Raw genomic sequence first — 6035 nt, forward strand, 5'->3', positions numbered from 1 at the left:
GAGCTGAAAAAACCCTGTTGGTACTTTTTTATATTTTGAACGGAAGTTGTTGTGACTTTTATCAATACATGTGCAGAGTTATTAGTTTATTCATGATTTGAGCTTGAATCAAACTTTAATTTACTTTTCTAACACAAAGCCAGTTGGGATATGAACATGTTTTGATAAAATGACATGGGATGGAATATAGAATTATTGCACAACATCCTGCACTGAGAGCAAAAGCTGAGTAAAATCCTTCATCAAAATCATAAAGTGCTTATGGGGAGTTCACAAATACGAAGCTAAGCTTTCATACATAATTGACTTGGGTGTGTTGCAAAAAAATGTAATTTGTCATGGGACTGAGTCACTGACTGCACAGCCAAATAGTCTCTCCAGCTAAGCAAAATACAGTGGGGAAAATAAGTATTTAAACACCCTGCGATTTTGCAAATTCTCCCACTTAACAATGATGAAGGGTTCTGATTTTCTCATCGTAGGTACATGTTCACTATAAGAGACATAATCCACAAAAAATCTGGAAATCACACTGTATGTTTTTTATAAATTATTTGTTTGCATGTTACCGTTTTAATTAAGTATTTTAAATCTAACAATCAACAAAACTTCTGCCCCCCTAAAGGGCTTTCAGTCCACCTTTGAAAAGTCCACCTTCACTCATGTTTTTATTCTAAACTGGAAACACCTGCATAAGACACCTGTCCACTGCGCACAATCAGTAAGAATCCAACTACTAACATGGCCAAGACCAAAAAGCTGTCCAAAGACACTAAAGCCTAAATTGTACATCTCCACAAGGCTGGAAAGGGCTACGGGGAAATTGCCAAGCAGCTTGGTGAAAAAAGGTCCACTGTTGGAGCAATAATTAGAAAAGTAAAAAGGAAACTAAACATGACTGTCAATCTCCCGTGGACTGGGGCTCCATGCAAGATCTCATCTGGTGTGGTCCCAAGAAAGGTGAGAAATCATCCCAGAACTACACTGGAGGAGCTGGCCAATGATCTGAAAAGAGCTGGGACCACCGTTTCCATGGTTACTGTTCGAAATACCTGTAAAATATTTCAGCACATCTATCTTCTACTTGCTTTTCATACCCATGTGTAACTTTAGAATATGTATTTTATATGAAAATGTTTTTTTGCATGTTATCCTTCACTGAGAAAATAAGTTTGTTGAATAAAATCTCTTGACAAAATGACAGAGTGCTTATGGAAAGTTCAAACACACCCAGACTATGCTTTCAATCATTGAACAATAAGATGTATAGATGTATTGCAAAAGCAATTCAATCTGTCATGAGGGTGTGACAATATTTACTGCACAACCAAACAGTGTCTTAGTGTATTAACATACACTAAGACGTCATGGTTTGAAATCATGCATGGGGCATAAGAATCCCCTGTTTAAACCAGCACATGTCAAGGCCTGTCTTAAGTTTGCCTATGACCATTTGAATGATCCAGAGGAGTAATGGGAGAACGTCATGAGGCAGAAGAGGCCAAAATATAACTTTTTTGTGACAATTCCACTAACCGTATTTGGAGGAAGAAGAATGATGAGTACCATCCCAAGAATACCATCCCTACTATGAAGCACGGGGGTGGAAGCATCCTCTCTTTGGGTCTCTTTTTCAGCACATGGGACAGGGTGACTGAACCAATTTAAGGATGACCAGGGCCATGTATTTCTCATGATCTTGGCACTGATGACTGGTTTAATGGTTTATTCCATTAACCTGCCTAGCTCTGACCAGTTTCTCATATCTGTTTATCTTTTTTCCCTTCTCCTACCTATATTTAAGCCGCTTGCTCCCAGTCATCAGTGCCAGATTATTCAAGCCTTCAGTGAGAGTTCTCTATTGTTTTTCTGATTGCCTGATCCTGACCAGTTCTGTCCTTGGACCCATGAGCCTGCCTGTTCCTGTTTCAGATTTGTTTGCTGGATCTCTCTTCGGACTCCTCTTGGTTTCTGGTTGTGAACTGAACCTGGATGTGTCTCCTGACTTTGACTTGGATTTCCCCTTGGCACCTCTTCGGATCTCTGATCTTCTGGTTTTGACACCTGTTAACCTCTTAGACACCAGCTTGGGCTTCATCTTCTGGGTACTCCTGCCATTCCTGTTTGGGTCTGCTCTTCAGCCAGCTCGGCAGTTTTCAGGCTCCAGCAGCCAGGACTCTCTGGCTGTCCCTTGCTGTTGTAAGCCAACAGATTCTCACATGCTTGTAATTGCCCTCCATCACATTTTCTTGTTCACTAACCTGAGTTTTCCCTCTTAAGAGATTCCGGCCTTTGTCGCTGAGTAGCAGATCCGATGTACATCAATAAATGTATTTGTGAATCACACTGAATTGTCTGTTTCAAATTCTGGCTCCTTAGGTCTGAGCCTTGACAATATTGTAAGATTTTGTTAAACAACCCTATTCCCTCAGCTAGAGCGTTGAAGACGGGTCTTGGATGGGTCATCCAACATGAAAATAGAGTCTGACCTATGATTTAGTGGGCCAATTTTAGCATCTGGCCTATTAATCAACATTGGACAAAATTTGGAAGATAATAAAATTCTATTTTTGCTGCTAGCAGCAAAAAGAAACTTCAACACACGTAGCAGCACCGAATGATGCATTATTAACGAAAGCCAATGAGACCCTGAATCTGCCGAAGTCAAATTCATTAGCAAAACTCTGATCATTTGCAGCTGACCACTCAAAAAAATGGTCCTTCAAAAACATTGGCAAAATCAAGCAAAGCTTATACAAGGCACAAGATTAACAGCTTAGGCACTATGCAAGTTGAGAAAGTCCTTATAAATTATGAGTATGCCTTGTTTGGAAAATAGACCTGTGGACTTAAAGGGGAATGCCGTTTTTTTTACATTGGTCCCTTGATTTTACATAATTACATCCTGTTCTACTCACCCATATGAGTTTTGTGTCATTTGGAGCTGCTCTAAAGATATTCCGTTATATCCAAGTAACGTCTTCCTATGGGCAACAACTTGAAGGCACAAACTAAACTGTTCATAATTTATTCTTTATGGTACGCCAGCATTCATAACATGTAGGCCAATCACTGTCCCCCAGACATCCGTGGTTTTTATATTTATATCTGTTAAAAACAAAGCGGCGCGTGTATGACATCATCCGCGCATGCGCACTGGAGTCATAACAGGCAGCCCGGGCCACAGGCGGCTACCCTCTTCCCCTTCTATTCATTCTAGCTAATCTGAATCGTTCAATTCCATTTGGAGAGTGAGATCATCTGTGGTTGTAGCAGACATCTTCCAGGCATGTGACTGGCAGCAGTTCAGTGGACAGGATGAATGAACGGTAGCCGGCGCGCGCTGATGACGTCACACACACTCCGCTGTTTTTAAAAGATATAAATATAAAAAATGTAACTGCGGATGTCTGGGAGACAGTGATTCAACTACATGTTATGAATGCTGGTGTACCATAAAGAATAAATTATGAACAGTTTAGTTTGGGCCTTCAACTCGTTGCCCATAGGAAGACGTGAGTAGAACATGATGTAATAACATAAAATCAAGGGCCCAAAGTAAAAAAAACGATGTTCCCCTTTAAGAAGTTATGATAATTTAAGTTGGTCTACAGTTGGAGAGTACATATCCTGTGTACGTCCATGCTCAGTGTTATCAGATATCGGCCAATAACTGATATCATTTTTTAAAGCCCCAATTATCGGTATCAGTATCGGCCCTCAGGATCCCATATCAATCGGGCTCAAATGACAATGATCCGACACACATTGACATCTTAAGGATACCCGCCTCTTGAAGGTTTTTTTTTTTTTTTATATAAATTTACTTTGGTTGTTGGTTGTCTTCTTCTTGCTGTTATCCTCTCTGTTTCCTGGTCCTCTCATTTCATACAGGTATAGAAGCAGACCTCTAGGAGTTACTTTTATCCTCTGTTTCTATTTTTGCTCTTTTTTATGTTCTCTCTTTTCATGAACTCTTTACTGTCTCTATTTCTCTCTCTCCTTAATCCCTATCCCCTCTTTTTCTCTCACCTTCCTTTCCAATAAAGTGTAATTTACAAGTATCAAGCAGAACCTTATGGCAACATTCCTACTGGTCTTTTTGTGAAAGCAAAGTCGTAGGGCTATCAGCAAGCTGTGGGACATCAATTCCCAGAGCTATATTGACTAGACAGAACAAAAATCCTCCTTCATGGACATACACTATTAACATCCCTAAATCAATGCTGTTGTTTTTTGTTGTTTTTTTACAATGAACAGCATCGTCTTATTGTCCTGTTCCAGGTATTGAGAATTCACTGTTAATTAAGGGCAGTCGTGGGTGAGCGGTTAGGGTGTCAGACTTGGATCCCAAAGGTTACCGGTTCAACGCCATTGAGGGCTGCCCCCTTGCAGGCATAAATGCAATTTCATGGTCTGCAGTGTGTGCTGTGTCACAATGACAATGGGAGTTGGAGGAGTTTCCCAAAGGGCTTTCACTTTCACTTCACAATTTCTAACAGTCAAGCTTTGGTGTCCAAAACTGTCTGTTTGGCACCATCCTCAGGTTTAAATGGTGTTACTGCATCACACTTATGTATTTACTCTTCCAAAGTTTATAACTCTACCCTGGGCAGATGTTTTGAGCCAACTAACTCCTCCTACACAAGGTGGCGCTGTTCTGGACCAAAATAAACATGTTTTTTTTTTTTTCCTTTAAATAAATGTTATTTAAAAAAAAAAAAAAAGATTTTTTAAACATTAAATAAAATATGTCTGCATCTTCTTTCCAGTCAAGTGTAATGATTTTACATATATTTTGTGTCATTGTGTCAGAAGACATAAGTTATAATTTTATTTAGTTTAATGATAGTGTTTGATTTAGATATTTGTGACTGGTAAGGGCAAAAACAGGAATCAAGACTTCTCAAGGTTATTATGTTTTATGTACTGGTCCTGTAAGAGTGACATTTTTGCTTTCCAATAATATCAAACTTGTAAATCATCCCCCAGAAAATGTTATTTTATTAAATCTTTTAAATGTTAATGTTTGTGTCTTGTTGAAGTCTTGGGTCCTCAGTCTGTCTGGTCATGACAGAAAAAAACATGGACCCTTAACCAGTGCAACAGTGGGTTTCTAATATGGTTAACTCCATAGCCAGATTAGCTATAGACATGAATGTCTATAGCTATGTCTGAAGATGAATCATTGTTCCAGTTGAACGGATTAGGCCGTTACACCAGAAGTTGTGCCAAAGGTGCGAAAGTGGCATTGTGGGGTTAGGGGTGTCTTGGCTGTTGTGTTGAAGAGTTTACCTAAGAAGAATCCAGGCTTGGAGGATTTTAAGAAGGTAAGGAAGTGTTGGATTTCCTTTCTTAAGAACCCTTGGCCATTCGTCTCAAGCAAAAGTCCATTCTGAACCTGGTTGAAGAGGTGAAGGCTTTACGACTGCTGAATGATGAAAAGGAAAAAGGGATTACAGTTTTGGAAGACCGAGTGGCTGACTTGGAATAGTACACCTGAATGAATGATGTGATCATCACGACTGTGTGTGAAGCCCCGCTCTGATGCCGGCGCAGTGGCAGGGCCCTGTCCGGCTGGTGAGCCATGACTCAAAAATACGAAGTCTAGGGAGGAACAGGTGGTCTCGTTCCTCTTGTCTAAGGGGATAAAGCTGGACTGTGACTGCATTGAAGCGTGCCACCGGCTCCAAAGACGAGGGAACAACCACAAACCGGCGATTATAATGAGGTTCAGTAAAATGAAACAAACTGCTCTACTGAAACAGGACAGTTTACTAAAGGGGTCAGAGGTGTTCGTTAAAGAGCTCTCATTTTTCTGTCGTAATAAGAGCAGTGGGCTTTAGGCTGCCCTGCAAGGCTTTAAACCTGGGTTTAACCGGAGACTAAGCCATTCTCAAGCACATATCAAGGAGCTCATTTTGAGCCTGGATCCAGATTTATTGTTGATTCTGTTCATGGTGGAGAATCCTGCTTCACAGCAGCAGGTTGAGCCAAACATACTCAAAATGTGCAGGGTCACCTTTGAGCACCAT

Source organism: Cyprinodon variegatus, unplaced genomic scaffold, assembly GCF_000732505.1.
Source record: "Cyprinodon variegatus isolate N-32 unplaced genomic scaffold, C_variegatus-1.0 Scaffold1274, whole genome shotgun sequence".
NCBI lineage: Eukaryota > Metazoa > Chordata > Actinopteri > Cyprinodontiformes > Cyprinodontidae > Cyprinodon > Cyprinodon variegatus.